Source organism: Girardinichthys multiradiatus, chromosome 15, assembly GCF_021462225.1.
Source record: "Girardinichthys multiradiatus isolate DD_20200921_A chromosome 15, DD_fGirMul_XY1, whole genome shotgun sequence".
NCBI classification, from domain to species: Eukaryota; Metazoa; Chordata; class Actinopteri; order Cyprinodontiformes; family Goodeidae; genus Girardinichthys; species Girardinichthys multiradiatus.
In genome coordinates, this window is record NC_061808.1 from 406010 (window position 1) to 426899 (window position 20890).

General features: G+C 45.5%; 1 protein-coding gene across 10 annotated transcripts in view; it reads right to left on the minus strand.

Moving 5' to 3' along the window:
• myo6a (myosin VIa) overlaps window positions 1-19558 on the minus strand; it is an 86715-nt gene extending 67157 nt beyond the window's left edge. For all 10 annotated transcript variants that reach the window (XM_047388849.1, XM_047388848.1, XM_047388847.1 and 7 more), the window contains exon 1: window positions 19366-19558. The gene's annotated coding sequence lies outside the window, so the exon portion shown is untranslated. The remainder of the gene's footprint in view (window positions 1-19365) is intronic.
• Between the last annotated feature and the right edge of the window lie 1332 nt (window positions 19559-20890).

Genomic DNA, 20890 nt, shown 5'->3' on the forward strand with positions numbered 1-20890 from the left:
TAAAAGATGTTGACTAGTTCTTCTATGCAGGTCCACGTCTCTGAAGACTGACAGCAGCTTTATTTCATCAGCTGTACGTCAAGTAAGCCGCCTGTTCCACAGAACCAGTCCGACATCATATGAAGTATGCCTGAAGATCACATCACGCCCTGAAGTCCCAGAAGGTTCTGCACAGAACCTGATTTAGTCTGTAGCTTGGTCTGATGGAGCAGCTTGCTACAGCTTTACAAACACCTCCCACTGGGAAACGTTATTCATTAAAACCAGAGTTGCAGAGCTGCTCTCTGCCGTCAGCTTCTGGTTAAGCCACATCAGTCATGTTGACTGCTGCATTTCCTGAGAGAACAACAGGCTCTGATCCCTGCTTTCATTCATTAAAGTTCTGAGCGTCCAGAACAGAAAAACTAAAGCTCAGCACCACACAGGACCGGCACCGCTCCAGAACCTGAGAACCCACCAAGGAGGTCTGAATGGCTGCAATGAATGAATGAATGAAATATGTATGTCTATTTTAGAGCGAGATTCCAACTTTTCTTCATCAGGCTCGGATGTGTGCTCAGCACTTTCTTTAAGAACGCTGCCCTTCATATGCAACTCTGTTCTGGATTTAAAGTGGAGAACCACCAAGCTGTACGGAAGATTTGGACCAGAACTAAAAGCCTGCCAGTCAGCGACTTTCTGGCTGGAACAACAGCGGTTTGCTGAGATTTTGACATCAGCTGAGAGAAGAGAAGGGAAGGTGGTGCATGAACCTGAACTCAAGACTCGTCACCTCCAAAGACACTGCTCTTCTCACCTCAGGTGACCAGCTGGACCATGGAATTCAGATAAAATGAACTTTTACCAGAACAAGGTCTCCTTCTCCAAACATCAGCCAAGGACCAGTGGATAAGAAAACCAACTGATCCTTGAGATGAATTCAGATGGACTGGTTGGCTTTAAACATTAATGTTGTAGCTGCAGATGATTACTGTCAGGAAAACACAGAACGTTTAGACAGAGATGTTTAACATTTATTTAATAGGAACATCAGTCAGCTGATCATTTTTATACGTTTTATCAGAACTAAGCTTACATCTCGATCATGAAACAGGATTATTAATGAGAATCTCCGTTTTCTCCTTTAATTAGGAAAGCCTGATCTCTGCAAAAAGGACATTAATTTCAGTCTTTATCTCACTCTGTAACACGAACGCAGGTTCCCTCCGAAGTTCATCAGTAAAACACATCTCAGAGTTTACATATTCAAACCTTCTCAGGCTGAATGAGCTGCTGCTGTTTGCTCTGCAGCAGGATAAGAGATGATGTCAGCCCAACACATCTTCATGGTTGAAATGGACCGCTTGGTGCTGGATTCTGACCTCAATCAGAAACCTTCCTCCACCTTCAGTGAAAGGATGCAATGTCTCATTCAAAGGAACAATCCTATCGCACATTCACAGGGGGAACGATGCTACGCCACCTACAGGGACACACGATGCTGCGCCACCTACAGGGACACACGATGCTACGCCACCTATAGGGACACACGATGCTACGCCACCTACAGGGACACACGATGCTACGCCACCTACAGGGACACACGATGCTGCGCCACCTACAGGGACACACGATGCTACGCCACCTACAGGGACACACGATGCTGCGCCACCTACAGGGACACACGATGCTGCGCCACCTACAGGGACACACGATGCTGCGCCACCTACAGGGATATGTGACTACACTTGTTTGGTTAAAATCCTTTCTACTTATTAGAAATGTTCTTCTGTAATTTATCATTCCTAGTTAATCATTTAGTTTAGGTTCAGCACTTTGTTCTCCAGGGATGATTCAACGTCACTTTATTGCTGATCTTATTTGAGTTTGTTTTTTAAGGTGGGATAATATCCAACACTGAAAGAAATAACCAAAATAAATAAAATATTTGTACAAGAAGGTCTGAGGGAAAATGTCGCATTTAATGCTAATTACAATCGCTACTGCTTCCCTTTAAATAATAATAAAATTTATATATTTTTCAATAAATCGAGCAGCCCTGTAACTGGAGGCAGTTTCTCTCCACTGCTCCTCATCCAGACAGACTCCACAACAATACTGTGTACCATCCTGATTTTATCTTGGATTTATCCTGATTTTATCCTGGATTTATCCTGATTTTATCCTGGATTTATCCTGGATTTATCCTAATTTTATCCTGGATTGGGAGACCCTACCAGGGGGCAAACAGGCTCTAGGTGACAGGTCAGACAAAGAGCGGTTCAAGAATCCCTCATGAGGACGAAAATATCGAGGCACGTGACGTCGCCCGGTACGGCAGAGCCGGAGTCCCACCCTGGAGCCAGGCCTGGGGTCGGGACTCGCCGGAGAGCGCCTGGTGGCCGGGTTGCTCCTCGCGGGACCCGGCTGGGCCAAGCCCGAACGAGAGACGCAAGGCCATCCCCAAGTGGGCCACCACCTGCAGGGGGAACCGTGAGGGACCGGTGCAAAGAGGATTGGGTGGCGGACAAAGGTGGAGACCTCAGCGGCCCGATCCCCGGATGCTTGGGCTGGCTCTAGGGACGTGGAATGTCACCTCGCTGGGGGGGAAGGAGCCTGAGCTTGTGCGGGAGGTCGAGAGATATTGACTAGAAATAGTCGGGCTCGCCTCCACGCACAGCGTGGGCTCTGGAACCCATCTCCTTGAGAGGGGTTGAACTCTATTCTACTCTGGAGTGGCCCACGGGGAGAGGCGGCGGACTGGTGTGGGTTTGCTTGTTGCCCCCCAGCTCAGCCGTCTCGGGTTGGGGTTTACCCCAGTGGATGAGAGGGTCGTATCCCTGCGCCTTCGGGTTGGGGAGAGGACTCTGACTGTCGTCTCGGCCTGCGGGCCGAGCGGTAGTGCAGAGTACCCGGCCTTCTTGGTGTCCCTGTCGGGGGTGCTGGATAGTGCCCCTCCCGGGGACTCCATTATTCTGCTGGGGGACTTCAACGCCCACGTGGGAAACGACAGTGACACCTGGAGAGGCGTGATCGGGAGGAATGGCCTCCCCGATCTGAATCCGAGTGGTGTTTTGTTATTGGACTTCTGTGCTAGTCACGGATTGTCCATAATGAACACCATGTTCAAACATAAGGGTGTCCATCGGTGCACTTGGCACCAGGACACCCTAGGCAGGAGGTCGATGATCGACTTTGTTGTCGTATCATCAGACCTTCGGCCGCATGTTTTGGACACTCGGGTGAAGAGAGGGGCTGAGCTGTCCACTAATCATCACCTGGTGGTGAGTTGGATCCGCTGGAGGAGGAGAAAGCCGGACAGACTTGGCAGGCCCAAGCGCGTAGTGAGGGTCTGCTGGGAACGTCTGGCGGAGCCCTTGGCCAGGGATGTATTCAACTCCCACCTCCGGGAGAGCTTCGACCAGATCCTGGGGGATGTTGGAGACAGAGTCCGAGTGGACCTGTTCCCCGGTGCATGTTGGACTCCGGCAGGGCTGCCCTTTGTCACCGGTCCTGTTCATAACTTTTATGGACAGGATTTCTAGGCACAGCCAAGGGCTGGAGGGGGTCTGGTTTGGGGACCAGTGGATTTCGTCTCTTCTTTTTGCAGATGACGTGGTCCTGCTGGCCCCCTCTAGCCAAGACCTACAGCATGCGCTGTGGCAGTTCGCAGCCGAGTGTGAAGCGGCTGGGATGAAGATCAGCTCCTTCAAGTCTGAGGCCATGGTTCTCGACTGGAAACGGGTGGCTTGTCCTCTTCAGGTTTGGGGGAGGTCCTGGCTCAATTGGAGGAGTTTAAGTATCTCTGGGTCTTGTTCACGAGTGAATGAAGAATGGAGCGGGAGATCGACAGACGGATCGGTGCGGCTGCTGCAGTAATGGGGGCGCTGTTCCGGTCCGTTGTGGTGAAGACAGAGCTGAACCGAAAAGCGAAGCTCTCGATTTACCGGTCGGTCTACGTTCCTACCCTCACCTATGGCCATGAACTTTGGGTCATGACCGAAAGAACGAGATCCCGGATACAAGCGGCTGAAATGAGCTTCCTCCGTAGGGTGGCCGGGCACTCCCTTAGAGATAGGGTGAGGAGCTCGGCCATCCGGGAGGAGCTCGGAGTAGAGCTGCTGCTCCTCCACATCGAGAGGAGCCAGTTGAGGTGGCTCGGGCATCTATACCGGATGTCTCCTGGATGCCATCCTCGGAGGTGTTCCAGGCACGTCCCACCGGGAGGAGGCCCAGGGGACGGCCCAGGACACGCTGGAGGGACTATGTCTCTCGGCTGGCCTGGGAACGCCTCGGGGTCCACCCGGAGGAGCTGGAGGAGATTTCTGGAGAGAGGGACGTCTGGGCGTCTCTACTGCTGCCCCCGCGACCTGGTCTCGGATAAGCGGAAGACGACGAGTACGAGTTATCCTGGATTTATCCTGATTTTATCCTGGATTTAACCTGATTTTATCCTGGTTAAAACCTAATTTTATCCTGATTTTGACTTATTCAATTCAATTCAGTTTATTTCTATAGCACCAATTCACAACACATGTTGTCTCAAGGTTCTTCACAACAGTCAGGTTCATACATTCCAATTAATCCTAACAATTGAACAGTTCAGTCAGATTCAGTTATTTATTCAAATTGGATAAAAAGTTTTTCTATCTAAGGAAACCCAGCAGATTGCATCCAGTCAGTGACTTGCAGCATTCACTCCTCCTGGATGAGCATGTAGAGACAGTGGACAGTCACTGGCGTTGACTTTGCAGCAATCCCTCATACTGAGCATGCATGTAGCGACAGTGGAGAGGAAAAACTCCCTTTTAACAGGAAGAAACCTCCAGCAGAACCAGAACCAGGCTCAGTGTGAGCGGCCATCTGCCACGACCGGCTGGGGGTTTGAGAGAACAGAGCAGAGACACAAAGAGAACAAAGAAGCACTGATCCAGGAGTACTTTCTATGGGAAGGAAAAGTAAATGTTAATGGATGTAGCTCCTTTAGTCGTTTCATATAGAAAGAAAGAACAGATAAACTCTGATCCAGTTTTCAAGGTTAGAGTCTGAAAGAGAGAACATAGAGTTAGTTACAGTAGAAGCTCAGTCAGTAGCCATGTCTAGGAGAGAGAAAGGGTTAAACACTAAAAGACAGGGCTATGTGGATCATCTGTAGAAGGTGAGCATTAAGTTGTTGCCAGCAGAAGCTAGGACGATTCCTCTCTCCAGAAAGGTGTCACAGGTAGACACAGAGCCAGGCCAGGTGTAGCTTCTAGGAAGAGAAAAGAGAGAAAAAGTTAAAAGCTGAAATACCAGCAAATAATGCAGAATTGGAGAGTAGTATGAGAATGTAGCGAAGAGGGTGAAAGTGGTCATTATGTCCTCCAGCAGCCTAAGTCTATAGCAGCATAACTACACAGATAGTTTCAGTTCAGATTATTTAGTTAAACGGCGCTTATTTACAACAATGTCGTCTCAAGGAACCTCACAAAGGGTCCCACTGATGGTCATTGTTATACTAAAAACCACAAGGATTGGGATACCTCTCTCTGTCAGACTGATTATAACCATTGGAAAAGAGAAGGGGTCATACAGGTAGCAGAAATGGAGGGTGTGTTTTCACCTCAACCATAACTGAGCCGGTTTAGGCTAAACCTGACTCCCCCTTACTCCAACCAACAGGGAGGAAGGCTCCATCCTTGAAAAACTAAGCCACTCTAACTATAAGCTTAATCAAAAAGGAAAGTTTTAAGCCTAGCCTTAAAAGTAGACAGGGTGTCTGCCTCACGGACTAAAACTGGGAGCTGGTTCCACAGGAGAGGAGCCTGATAACTAAAGGATCTGCCTCCCATTCTACTTCTAGAGACTCTAGGAACCACCAGTAAACCTGCAGTCTGAGAACAAAGTGCTCTGTTAGGAACATATGGACCAATCAGATCTCTGATGTATGATGGAGCTAGATCATTAAGGGCTTTATATGTGAGGAGGAGAATTTTAAATTATATTCTGGATTTAACAGGGAGCCAATGAAGGGAAGCTAAAATAGGAGAAATATGATCTCTCTTTTTAATTTTCATCAGAACTCTTGCTGCAGCATTTTGAATCAGCTGAAGGCTTTTAACTACATTTTGTGGACATCCTGATAGTAAAGAATTACAATAGTCCAGCCTTGAAGTAACAAATGCATGGACTAGTTTTTCAGCGTCACTCCTAGACAGGATATTTCTAATTTTGGCAATGTTCTGGAGATGAAAGAAGGAAATCCTAGAAACCTGTTTAATATGGGATTTAAATGACATGTCCTAGTCAACGTTAACACCAAGGTTTTTTACTTTATCAGAGGTCAATTTAATGCCATCCAGGTTAAGTGATTGACTAAGCAGTTTCTTTTTTAAAGACTCCGGTCCAAAGACGATAACTTCTGTCTTGTCTGAATTTAGAAGCAGAAAATTTAAAGTCATCCAAGTTTTTATATCTTCAAGACATGCTTGTAGTCTATCTAACTGGTTGGGTTCATCAGGATTTATGGATAAGTAAAGCTGAGTATCATCAGCATAACAGTGAAAATTTATCCCATGCTGCCTAATAATTTGACCTATTGGAAGCATATATATAGTAAAGAGAATTGGGCCAAGTACTGAACCCTGTGGTACTCCACAATTAACCCTGGAGTTTAAAGATGATTTATTATTTACATGAACAAACTGGAATCTGTCAGACAGATAAGATTTAAACCAGCCTAGCGCTGTTCCCCTGATCCCTACAGCATTATCTGATTTATTACGGTTTGATCCAGGCTTTCTCCTGGGTTTGTCCACATTTTTTCCAGGCTTTAATCCTCATTTCAGTTCCAAAGTTTTCTTTCCAAACTGGAATTCCAGTTTCAGGATCGTTTCAGTACAGCTTCTATTTTCCCAGGGAGGGAGTTACCATGGCAACGTAGACTCAGCCACTTCCTCTTCTTTACATTAATCTAAATTCAGATCCAGATCATCTCCCTTCAGTCCAGGTTCTGAAGAATATTCCTCATGTTTGACATAACTGGGATCTGAATCATTCAGGCATGGAATCTCACAGGATCAACGAGTGCTGGGTCAACACGGAATGGCCCATTTATAAAGAAAGAAACAAGCTGGATCAGAACCACAGAGGTCCTGAGTTAAAGCGAGAGTCTGGACCTCGGGAGCAAACATTGAACGGGTCAGGCTGAGCTGACAGGAGCAGTTAGAGAATGGTAAAGTGCCTGGAGCAAGGATTGGAAACAGTTCATCTTTAACCTGCATTAACACACCCACCATTTCTGCTACCTGTGTGACCCCTTCTCTTTTCCAATGGTTATAATCAGTCTGACAGAGAGAGGTATCCCAATCCTTGTGGTTTTTAGTAGAACAATGACCATCAGTGGGACCCTTTGTGAGGTTCCTTGAGACGACATTGTTGTAAATAAGCGCCGTTTAACTAAATAATCTGAACTGAAACTATCTGTGTAGTTATGCTGCTATAGGCTTAGGCTGCTGGAGGACATAATGACCACTTTCACCCTCTTCGCTACATTCTCACACTACTCTCCAATTTTGTATTGTTTGCTGTTATTTCAGCTTTTAACCTTTTTCTCTCTTTTCTCTTCCTAGAAGCTACACCTGGCCTGGCTCTGTGTCTACCTGTGACACCTTTCTGGAGAGGGGAATCGTCTGAGCTTCTGCTGGCAACAACTTAATGCTCACCTTCTACAGATGATCCACATAGCCCTGTCTTTCAGTGTTTAACCCTTTCTCTCTCCTAGACATGGCTACTGACTGAGCTTCTACTGTAACTAACTCTATGTTCTCTCTTTCAGACTCTAACCTTGAAAACTGGATCAGAGTTTATCTGTTCTTTCTTTCTAGGTGAAACGACTAAAGGAGCTACATCCATTAACATTTACTTTTCCTTCCCATAGAAAGTACTCCTGGATCAGTGCTTCTTTGTTCTCTTTGTGTCTCTGCTCTGTTCTCTCTAACCTCCAGTCGGTCGTGGCAGATGGCCGCTCATGCTGAGCCTGGTTCTGGTTCTGCTGGAGGTTTCTTCCTGTTAAAAGGGAGTTTTTCCTCTCCACTGTCGCTACATGCATGCTCAGTATGAGGGATTGCTGCAAAGTCAACACCAGTGACTGTCCACTGTCTCTACATGTTCATCCAGGAGGAGTGAATGCTGCAAGTCACTGACTGGATGAAATCTGCTGGGTTTCCTTAGATAGAAAAACTTTTTATCCAATTTGAATAAATAACTGAATCTGACTGAACTGTTCAATGGTTACGATTAATTGGAATGAATGTACCTGACTGTTGTGAAGAACCTTGAGACAACATGTGTTGTGAATTGGAGCTATATAAATAAACTGAATTGAATTGAATTAACCCCCAAGACTGAATAAAAAGCGGTATCCAGCAGGATCTGGGAGCATAAGTCCGGTTCTGTAAGAACTAGTTGCAGCGTCTGCTGCTTTGTGCCTTCTGAGAGGACGACACATTTCACAGGAAGTGCCGTTTGGGTCGGCCCGACAGTCATCCGTGTCAACCCACGTCCCTGCTGACAAACAGCTGATTGTTGGAGCGCGCTCGCTCTGAGCTCAGCATGGCGATCGCTCGGCCGGGTAACGTGGAGAACCGACATGCTGCAGCTTCTCATCTGGGCCGGCTGGTTCTGCTCAGAGTAAATAAATGACCAGAAAAATGCAGTTGAACACCAGTGATATCTGAGACAACCTCATCAGATTTGTTAGAGTACTGGCTGAGCTGCAGATCCATCAGAACTCCTTGGATCTCAGTCAGACAGCTGGTACCAGAAACATTTAATCATTTCTGCCCCAGTTAACTGTAAAGCTCAGTCTTTACTGCTGAACAGAGTACCAATGATCTGGGCTTGCTTTGCTCCTTGCAGACATTGAGTGGACCATGATCTTCTCTGAATACCAGAGTAAAGTCAACGTGAGACCATCAGTCAGCGGAAGCTTGGACCAAACTGGGCCAGTTTCAGCGTGAAGAAGACCAGAATCTCGGGCCGGTTTGGACTTTCACTACCTGACCCGGCTCACACTGAGTGATGAGGACATCATGTTGATGGAGACTAAAGACAACAGGGAGCAAAATGACGATTAATCACGACTGCCAGTCATTTTAATATATAAATAATATTATTGTAATAATCAGGACAACAATCCCAAACAGAGCAGCTAAAGGTTCTGTTGGATCGTCACATTTAAAGCCTCAGAACCCTCCACCCCGGCTGTATTCTCCTTTCGTGCTCAGAGTGAAGCCATAAAAAGAAAGTAAAGGAGGTCACTGTGTTTTATGCAAGGGCCGCTCCACCCAAAGCTCCATTATCACTCCACCCTTCGAGGCTGATGGAACATATTTGTGGCTGCAGCTCCAAAGCTCCTAGAGAAGAACATCTGATTGTTTCACACAGACACCAGCAGCCTGCTGCAGCTGCACCCTAACCCTGGCAACCTGTCCAACCAACCATCTGACTGCAGCCCATAACGTGACGGGTTTATCAGTCAGCTCAGCCGACCTCTAATAAAATGTTACTGAATTATAGGAAGACCATAAACAGTTCGCTTTATCCTTCTTCCTTAGTTCTCCGCAGTAATCTCACAGGTGTTTCAATGTTCTCACATTTATTCTCTCTGTAATGTTGTCCTCAGGGAACACATTCTTCTCGCGACCCGATCCGGCCCAGAGCTTCTGATTCCAGCTGAGGGCTTTCTGAAGTGCTGATCTCTTCCAAACTGCCTGAGGTCCAGTTTAAAGATTGACAGGAACATCCCTGTTTGAGTCGAAGTCTAACTGATAAAATGTGTCACAAGCAGCTGAAAGTTGTTCATTACACAGACAGACAGCTGGTTCTGTCTCAGAGCTAAATTCTGCTTCTCTTCACATCCGTCCACCTCTGATAAACCTGGAAGATGTGCGGGCTGGGTCCTACTGGTACCAGTCCAGTAATCTAAACAGACATTTTCAAAGTGCTGACCTTTTCCTGCTTTAATACTCTGAGGCAGCGTGGATCGTCCTGCAGGAACCCACGTATCTTCTACGTCCTGATGTTCCATCGGTGTTGGTGCTCCTTCCAGGGAGGGTGGATAAGGCTCCATCCGTGAAGGTTTGCAGTGATGGATTCACAGCCAATAAATTAAAACAAATACTGTCACTAAAAGGGTCATCCCAATAAATACCTGACATATAGTCAGTCTGCTTCCAGGCAGTAAGGACCAGAGTTTGGAGGTGTCGGCCCGGTACCGTTCACCATCACAGACCCACTAATGCTGTCCACTACTCCTAGTTCTACAGGAGTCTGTCTCTACTAGCTGACATATGATCAAATCTATTTGATTGTGGTGAATTATTAGGATTGGGTTAGACCGTACCTGGAGTGGAACAGAACCATCAGTGATGGACCAGAGATCAGAGTCTCTTCATCTGCGCTACACCTACGGTCAGACACTGAGAAATCTGATTTTCTTTCTGTTCATTGAATGCAGCAATGTTTTCAACCTGTAGACCAACAGTGTGTTGAGTCAACGGACCTGGAACTACTCCGCCTTCTTCACTCAGCAACAACTTCCACACTGAAGACTGTTTAAAAAGGTATGGTGCGTTCATTGATCGAGATCAAATGACCAGATCAGCCATCAAACACGGTTCTAGTCAACTAATCCAAGCCGTTTTCATGCAGGCTAAATGTTTCCAGCTGCTTGACTTTTTCATTTCAGCTGAAAAAAGAGAGAAATTATCTATGAATGCACATGATGCTGTAGTCCATTTGGATCATTTTGGTTTGGTAAATGATTGAAGCCTGGTTAAGGTTTGTGATTTTGTTGTGTTTTTGTTTCAGAAGATCTAGCAATGAGAAAAAGCTAAAAAAAAAAAAGATATACTGAGCTTCATCTAAAGGCTGAAAAACTCTTGATTTCCTTCAACTTCCAGATCATTTAAAATCAAACAGTTCAAGTTTGTTCAAATAGGCTTGTTGCTGTCAGACACAAAACCTTGTTGATCTGTATTTTACTTCCCCACAGCCTCCCTGCAGCTCTGACAGAGCACAAAGTCATGCAGATACAGGAAGGAAGAGCTCAGCAGCAGGAACCAGAGACAGCAGGAACTGCATCAGGTTCGTGCTGCCGACGTCGTCCTAGAAGATCAACACAGCACTGTGCTTGCATGAAGATGGTGAACCTCGGAGCTGCTCTATACGGAGCACCTTCACCATGGATGCTGTGCTGTTGCATAACTGATCTCATAGCAACAGAGCGTGAAGGTCCGGGAGGCTGAGCAGAGGCCAGAAATAACCCAGAGGAAGCCAAACATGACCCATGTAAAAGGATGAATACTGCAGGAATGAGCATGAAAAGCTGGACTGGACCGAAGCTCCACATCCAAGAACGTGTCACAGTGTGGATCCAACAACAACGTTTAATCAGGAAACCTAGCAACCATCTGAACCTCTCAGGCTTCTTCTACAGCAGATTTCCAAGATAAGATCATCAAAAACAGGAACTGGCAGAAAAATGTCACCAGAATTAAAATGAACATTTGGATTAATACAAGCAGGTGGAGGAGAAACACAGAAAAATCCAGAAAACTCTTGAGTCATCAGCATCAAATGTTCATGTTTAGCACCAACCTGCAGCAGAGAACCACCTGAAGGAACATTAAAGGAACTCCTCTGGGACTTTAATCATGAAGAGCAATAGAAAGTCTTCAGTAGCTTTCCCACTATGGGTTCAGTTCACAACACGGTTCCTAAAAGTGCACGGTGGGTTACAGAGTTATGGAGAAGTTCAGATATGACTGCTCCACCAAAAGCTCCTTTAGAGAGGCACCAATCCTGCCAAGATGTATGATGGACACTAAGTCCCTACTGGACGACGTGGAAGAGGGAGCTGTGGTGAGATGTTACTAAAACTGAGCTGAAAGACCCAACAACTCTCATGCTGCAAAGACCATCCTCATGGTGAAGCATGGTGATGACAGCATTATGCTGAGGGACTGCTGTTCATCATCAGGAACTGGGAAAATGGTCAGAACTACAGGAATGTTTGATGGACCAAAACACAAAGAAAAACAGGAGAAGCCCGTTTGACTCTTCCAGAGGTTTGAGACTGGGATGGATGTCGATGTTCCTGCAAGACAATTATACCAAGAAGAGACCTTAAAAGTCCAACAGAACCTGCTCAGGTGAACCGCCCCATCCAACATCCAGTTTGATCCTTCCTCTGAGGAACTGTGTGTGGAGCAGCTCAAACAAACATTAAAGCAACGTTCAAGTATTTAATAGATGTTAGAGGTGGATTATCTGGGGTCAAAGTCCTGCTCCACTGCAGCCACACAAACCTAATGAGCCATGAGACAAAACCCAACAAGCCTGCGCCATCAGAAGGGAGGAGTCAACACCTGCGTGAGGCGACAGGAAGCAGGTCTGACTCCGCCTTCCTTAATCCAACGTGACATCCTGTCAGACCTGAAGACAACACCCTGCTGAAACAACAGATCTCCACCCAGGAACTCCCCGAGACCCTGCGGGTGAAGAACCACCTGCTCAGGCAGGGATCAGGTTTCAAAGCTCAGCAGCATGTGACCTGTACCAACACAGTATCGGGCTGGGCTGGACCAGGTGCGGATCAAAGAGGCTGAAACTGAGCAGAAGGAGGCAGGTCTGCAGCCAGGTGTGAGAACTCCACCCCTGAGGGTTAGGAATGTTCTCCTCCATGCATGGAAAGGCTGAATCTGTTAAATCATCAGCTTACATCACAGGAAATGTTATAGTTTGAGTGTACAGAGAAAATTAAGCAGACAAACTTTATGTTTTCCTAATTTATTTCATTAATAAATCAGTTTATTCCTGCATATCAGACTGCAGCATGACCTCAAAACACGCTGCAGAAGATCCAGATCACACCTGGACACCAAATGTTTCCTAAAATACCCGAAAAGAAAGGTTGCAATGGAGCTGCATGCGTTTCTCTCTACAGAACAGAAGACCATGAAACCGTCTGAGGAATCTGGAGGAACTTCAGGGAGCAGATGAAGCTGAACAGCAGTGATCTCTGATCCCTCAGACAGATGTCATTAAACAGCAGCTGACAGAACCAGAGATGAACCCATCAATTGGACAGAAACCTGAATCAGACAATGTTCAAGTTCAAGCAAACCTGAGAGTTTGGAGTGAAGGAGGTTTCAGGAGATAACGGGCAGATGTTGACCTGCTGCTGCTGATCAGGTGACCAGAGGAGCTTCTTTATTCTTCTACATTAATGCCTGAAAGCTTCTTCCTCACAGCTGATAGAAGCAGAACATGGAAATAAACCACAATATGTTTCAGCCCCTCAGAGAGCAGAACCCCCCGCAGTGAGGCGGTCCACCTCACAGACGGTCGTTAAACCAGCAGCCATCGCTCTGCTCAGCGGGCCGAGATTAATTCAGCTCGCTAATTACTGAAGGGGGGGTCCAAACAGCATGGACACAGATCTGCATGAAGCCCATCAGCAGACTGATCCTGCCGCTCCAGTCTAGTTGTTACTGGGCCAGTTAGGAGGCAGAACTGGGCCAGAACACTCTCTGGTACCAAACAAAGATTTTTTATGATTGGCATTCACACTGCAGTTCTGGTGCTGATGGAAAAGACGTGTGAAATAATCTGAACCAAAGTTATTACTGCAATCTCCATGTTGGAGGGAGATGGTTTCACCTTCAAGAAATCCAGAAACAAGAGAGCTCCCTGAACTGAGAACACGGTCCAGTAGCACCGCAGAACTTTGAGAACCTTTCATAGGAGCACAACCAACTACACAGCTGAAAACAATAAAGGGAACACTCAAATAACATCCTAGATCTGAATGAATGAAATATTCTCATTGAAAACTTTGTTCTGTATAAAGTTAAATGTTCTGACAACAAAATCACACAAAAATCATCAAAAATCAAATTTATTAACCAATGGAGGCCTGGATTTGGAGTCACACACAAATTTAAAGTGTAAAAACACACTAGAGGCTGATCCAACTTTGATGTAATGTCCTTAAAACAAGTCAAAATGAGGCTCAGTATTGTGTGTGGCCTCCACGTGTCTGTATGACCTCCCTACAACACCTGGAGATGCTCCTGATGAGACGGTGGATGGTCTCCTGAGGGATCTCCTCCCAGACCTGGACTAAAGCATCCACCAACTCCTGGACAGTCTGTGGTGCAACGTGACGTTGGTGGATGGAGCGAGACATGATGTTCCAGATGTGCTCAATCAGGTTCAGGTCTGGGGAACAGGCGGGCCAGTCCATAGCTTCAATGTCTTCATCTTGCAGGAACTGCTGACACACTCCAGCCACATGAGGTCTAGCATTGTCCTGCATTAAGAGGAACCCAGGACCAACTGCACCAGCATATGGTCTCACAAGGGGTCTGAGGCTCTCATCTCGGTACCTAATGGCAGTCAGGCTACCTCTGGTGAGCACATGGAAAGAAATGCCACCCCACACCATTACTGACCCACTGCCAAACCGGTCATGCTGAAGGATGTTGCAGGCAGCAGATCTCTCTCCACGGTGTCTCCAGACTCTGTCACGTCTGTCACATGTGCTCAGTGTGAACCTGCTTTCATCTGTGAAGAGCACAGGGCACCAGTGGTGAATTTGCCAATCCTGGTGTTCTCTGGCAAATGCCAAGCGTCCTGCACGGTGTTGGGCTGTGAGGACAACCCCCATTTGTGGACGTCGGGCCCTCATACCATCCTCATGGAGTCGGTTTCTAACCGTTTGTGCAGACACATGCACATTTGTGGCCTGCTGGAGGTCATTTTGCAGGGTTCTGGCAGTGCTCCTCCTGTTCCTCCTTGCACAAAGGTGGAGATAGTGGTCCTGCTGCTGGGTTGTTGCCCTCCTACGGCCTCCTCCACGTCTCCTGGTGTACTGGTCTGTCTCCTGGTAGCACCTCCAGGTTCTGGACACTACGCTGACAGACACAGCAAACCTTCTTGCCACAGCTCGCATTGATGTGCCATCCTGGATGAGCTGCACTACTTGAGCCACTTGTGTGGGTTGTAGAGTCTGTCTCATGCTACCACGAGTGTGAAAGCACCACCAACATTCAAAAGTGACCAAAACATCAGCCAGAAAGCATCAGTACTGAGAAGTGGTCTGTGGTCCCCACCTGCAGAACCACTCCTTTATTGAATGTCTTGCTAATCGCCAAAGATTTCCTCCTGTTGTCTTTTCCATTTGAACAACAAGATGTGAAATTAATTGTCAATCAGTGTTGCTTCCTAAGTGGACAGTTTGATTTCATAGAAGTTTGATTTACTTGGAGTTATATTGTGTTGTTTAAGTGATCCCTTTATTTTTTTAAGCTGTGTATGCAGTTTAACCATTTGTAAATACTTGACACCATTTTTATTACTGCTGGGACAAAAATAAGGATTTAGAAGATCTTCTAAGATGACAAAAGTCTATCCTAAAGCATCTATGAGGTTCCAAACATGGCTCCGTTTTAAATCCAAGTTCTGTATAGAAGACAACAGAAAAGGGATTGAGAAGGTTACTGTAGAAAGAACAGGGATATGTTGTTCTCCAGTGAAAGCTGGATGAAGTAGGTGGCATGGACCAATCATCTGATCTCTGATTGTCAATGAGGACTCATGAAGCCAAGCCTGTCTGAGTAGCTGGAGCCACATCGGGACTTCTCCAGGTAGCAGCAGGAAGGAAACAAGCATGATGGAGAACTTCCCCCGACCACCAGGCTGCTGGCCAGGTGGTCCGTTATACTGCAGAGTATTATATTAGTTAATATTATTATGTTCACATGTTCTTAGTCTGTGGAGCATTTTCAGCAGCGGCGGCATTAAACACATTAAAGCTGCTTATCTTGTGGACTGTTGTTTTCAGCTGTAATTAAATATATTGATTGAAAAACAGTATATTAAATATTAAGTATATTAAATACCATACTCTGACATTTTAAATCCTGCACCTAAAAATGTATGAATAAACTAAAAGTAATAAAAACTCAACTAAAACTAAACATTTATTAAAATAATAACTAGTAAAAACAAGCAAACCTACCCTACAAACTAATTCACACTAACTGAATTAGACAAGAAAAACTCAGAAGAAAATTAAACTATAATAAACTTTCTCATTTCAAAATCAGCAGCAGGAAACAAGTTGGATTAACATGAAGTTTTTAGCTAAATTCATCTGAATTTTAAACTAGAAAATAGATTTAAAGAAATTCCTCATAATTCAAACGTCCAGAAGCATCGGGTTTAATCTCCTCGTTGTTAATCTGAACTAGAGCCGTGCTCCGATGGCTCCCATTCAAATTCCTTCCAGGATATTTCAGGAAGTTCAACACATCTGGGAAGGTTGCCTGTTTCCTCCACAGAGTCTCAGTGGGAGGGAAACAGCCCAGCCCAGCATCCTCTGGTCAGACGGGCCTGCAGTCTATGGTTCTGGATCTTCTCATGTAATCTAAGTGGATAAAGACGCCATATAAACGGCTTATCCTCAGTAAGACACTTGGACACCATGTCTGGAGTGAGCCCTACATCCCTGCAGCTAGGAAACACACAGCTGGAAAAAAGTATTTACCCCCCTCAGAGATTTCTCCTGTTCCTGCTTCTCTTGTCTTGCTTTAATGTTTCAGGTCTGGAAAGGGTTCCAGGTCCATTTCTGAGGCTTTGGGACTCCAGAGAACCAGATTCAGAACCACGTGCAGAAAACATGGAACATTGCAGAACCTTCTTAGGAGAGGCATACCTACCAAAGTTACTCCAAGAGCTCATCAACGACTCCTTCAGGAGATCCCAGAGAACCCAGAACATCTAAGGCTCTGCAGTCCTCCCTGCCTCAGTTAAGGTCAGAGGTCATGACCAGAGAAACTGGGCAAAAATGGCCTCCATGGGAGAGTTCCAAGACCAGAACCACTTCTGACCTAAAAGAACACAAAGATTTGTCTCCCATTTACCAAGAACATCTGACGATTACCAAGACTTGTGGGAAAAATGTTCAACAAGGTGGTGGTGGTATGGTGGTACGGGTCTCTTTGCTGCTTCAGGACCTGGACAGCTTGCTGTAATTGATGGAACCATGAATTCTGGTCTTTAGCTGAAGATCCTGAAGGAGAATGTCATCCATCAGTTCACAACATCTCACTTGGGTTCTGCAGCAGAACAATGATCAAAACACACCATCAAGTCCACCTCTAATTGGCCCAGAAACAAAAGATAATCTGCAGAAGCTTTTCAATGTGGCAGAAACAAGCCGTTTCGATGCATTAATCTAGTTTCTAAAGAAGAACCCTCAGTTTGTTCAAAAGATTCTCCACATGAACTGACGCCAAACATTTGTAGGAGGACACAAGCTCCATATAAGAACATTCTCAGGATAAACTACAGCGTAGAGCAGCGGGCCAATAAATGTTTAAGATTGGCCTAGTCAAAGTCTGGTTGCTGTTTCATGCTTTTAAACAGGTCGTTCATGCTGGAAAACCCTCCAATGTGTCTGAGTCAAACCAATTCTGAAAAGCAGAGCAGGTCCAAAGTTCCTCCACCGTGATGCTAGAGATGAACCAAGGCAGGAACAGTCGTCTATGGTGGCATCCTTGATTTCTAACCAGAACAGTCACATTCTCATGGTCCGAAACCAAGTAGGAAGGCACAAACCTGCAACATAATGTTATTTGTTGCATGTTACCATGGCAACAAATAAACCAGAGTCCATCGTCGTGTTCCCATTAGGCAACCACCATCTTATTCTGACCCTGACCCAGTAGCACAGTCGGCCCATCTGTCTTCCAGGTCATAAATTAGGTCGATATTTGTGATTTTCTAAATAAATATCGGTGATTGGCTTCACCTGAGCATAAACCAGTTGTAGACAAATAGTTTTGCCCACATTGTGTCATTTTATATCCAACCCAGAACCAAATGAAGAGAAAAATGTCTTCATTTGTTGCTCTTCCTTCCCCCTCCCCTCCTGCAGTAGACTCTGGGTCTGCTTCAAGAAAACACTTGAAGACAACGTTGCCTACATCTAGAAATGCTCCGAGAAAAACACAGCTCTGTTTTATCTGATCATGTTCAGAATATTTATATTCATAATTCTGCTCTTCTTCATCCTGATTTTCCTCCGTTTTATTGCCTTGAACACAGATAAACTTGGTTAAAATGCTGGGAGCATCATGAAAGTCCTGAAGATGTTTAGAAGGTCCCAGTCAACCACTTCTGACATTCAACAACCCAATAAGCATGCTGTCAAGATCTGGAACATCCCCAAACTCAGGAAGGACAGCTTAAATACAACAAGAACCATTTCCTGTTGTGACATGGTGCCATTGAGCCGTTTTCTCATGTGAAGCTCCACACATCTGCATCCTGATACCTCCTCCTCTGTCATCCAGGTGATTTCAGGATTAAGACATCCTCTAAGATATGCTGACAAGGACAAGGAGGGATGGATAAGGAAAGAGGACACAAGGAAACACATTAACTTTATGGCATTCCAGCCATAAAACAAGAAGGAAGGAGACAAAAGTCAAAGTCCACCTCAGGTATGGAGAATCAGCGGTTGGAGAGGCCTCCACCCAACAGGAAATTGAGATCATTAAGGATAATAAGGTAATGTCCAAAGAGTTAGAAATGCCACAGATTAGGAGAACAAAACAAAAGGAGAGCAGCATGAGATAATGGCTCTGAACTGAGAGCAGCTCCAACCAGGCTCGGAACAAACACAATGAGAGCTCTTATATAATCCTGCAACACAGCTTTCTGCATCCACAATACTGATCATGCTTCAGTGGTGTATCACCACGGTTCATGCACTAATAACACAGCCCGACCCATCAGTCCCAGCCTGCTATTGTCATTCTGAGCATGTCCATCGGTTATGGTTCCCAGGCTGAGCACCAGCCTGCTGTTAGACCGCAGGCCGCAGCGGAGCTCCTGTCCCTGGGATCAGACTACAGCAACACAGCCTTCCGGGTCTCGGTGTTCCCACCGCGGACCAACAGTTCAGACCCACTTCCACCCGACTACAATGAAATACATCCTCCCACAGCCACTGGCTTTAGCGGGCTGCAGCTCGACTCTAAATTAACTCATTCTTACATGAAGTTTGGTGAAAACAGCTGAACAATCAGAACAGCAGTTATGGTTTTAGAAATGTCACATTTTAAATGTAAAACAACAAAGTGAAGGTGGTTATAATCAACTGCTTAAATTAGTCCCGGTAATGTCAGGTGTTCTGCTCTCAGTTCGGTGCCGACAGCCTCACACAGCTTCTGCCACTCGAACCGGGACGCCGAGCTCAGTAGCCCTTAGTCAGCTAGCTAACAGCTCGGTCTCACTAACCAGAACCTTCCCGGTGTTGAAGCCGGTTCTTACCTGGCTCTTCTGAGCGGAACTTCCCGAGCCTCAGTTTGTGTAAAAATAATTGTAGAAACCAACTTTTAAATCTAGAGAAAGAAGAGCACAGCTTCAGCCGTCAGTCCTCAAATAGACGGTGTCCCTCCACCGGTGGTTTGGTCCACACTCTTCCCGAGCAGCAGCCTCCCACTCCCGCAGCGATCCTGGGAAACAGCCCCGTGACGTCACACGCCGCCTTTATAGCCCCGGGTGGAGCGCGACTGCCAGCAGGGGGCGCCGTTTATGAATCCAGCTTTTTATTCAAACAAAAGAAACGCACAGAAGAGGGCATAAATAACTATGATTCATTATTTTTCTAAAAAGCGCGGCGTGCAATTGTACTGAACTGAACTTTGAGTTTTCATTACGTGTGAGTTAGAATCATCTTTAATGTCATGTATAGATCAGTTTCACGTTTTGAATTTTCAGTATTTCATTTAGTAACATCTACTTGTATTTCAAATCAAATTTAAGATCATTTCCTAATCTTGCACGTTTCCTCCTGTAAAACAAGCGTTTGCACAGTGACTGATGCTGAAACTAGATGCTTCTTTTCAAAATTCAGCCAGAAACTATTCTGTTGTCTTCCTTTCTTAGAAATCTGCAAGAACAAAAAGCTGCTTGTTTTCACCAGAGTGAAGACCACGGCCAAAGATAAAACAGAATCAGAGTTTGAATGTGGAGGAGAACCAATAATTCATATAAACAGCCTCCAAATTTTGATTATATTTCATGCACACAGGGCTGTATGATTTTCCAGTTCCTTTTTGGTTGAACTCAGTTTATACGCAAATGTCACACCAATAAAAGAAAGCAGTACACGCAATTATTCCTAAAAGATAGTTAATGTAAGATTAATTTTAGCAGGAACCGTCTCCTTGCCTTTATGGTTATTCATCTGTTTATTCCCATATTTATGAGTTATTCTGTTGTCACAAATTCACTTCTAAAATTGTTGTTGCCTTACGTGTTTCACTATGGGCACCATACAGGACTCATAGAAGCTCTCAGCCTTTCTTCTCCAGTTTTTCCAACATTCAGCAGGACTGATATGAGGACACTTTGCTCCTGTCTATCCCTATTTGTCCTGCAGAACTCCAGTCTGCCTTGATGGTTTTCTTGGACAGAAATTACCTCTTTGCTGACCTTTGTGTCCAATGAACCAGCTAACAGTGAATAAGCTCTCCACTGGTGGCAACATAATTTTGTAGAAATGTCCTGAAGCCTTCTTCGCTGCAGCTGAACCTCTCAGCTTGAAGTTCTTGATGAAGTTCTTTCAGCTGAATTTGCTCCGGTCACAGCTACCAGACTGCTGGTCTGATTGATGGAGTAAGCTCATCTGGACTGTTTCACAGCTTCAGCTGAGCTCATCATATGACGGAACTGAAATGAATCTAGCTGAACCTTCTCAGGGAAAACACAGTGAACATTTTAGGCTAATGAATCAGTCGGTAGTAAACGAATTTCCGCATGATTATTCAAAATGAGGTGATCTTTGGGCACA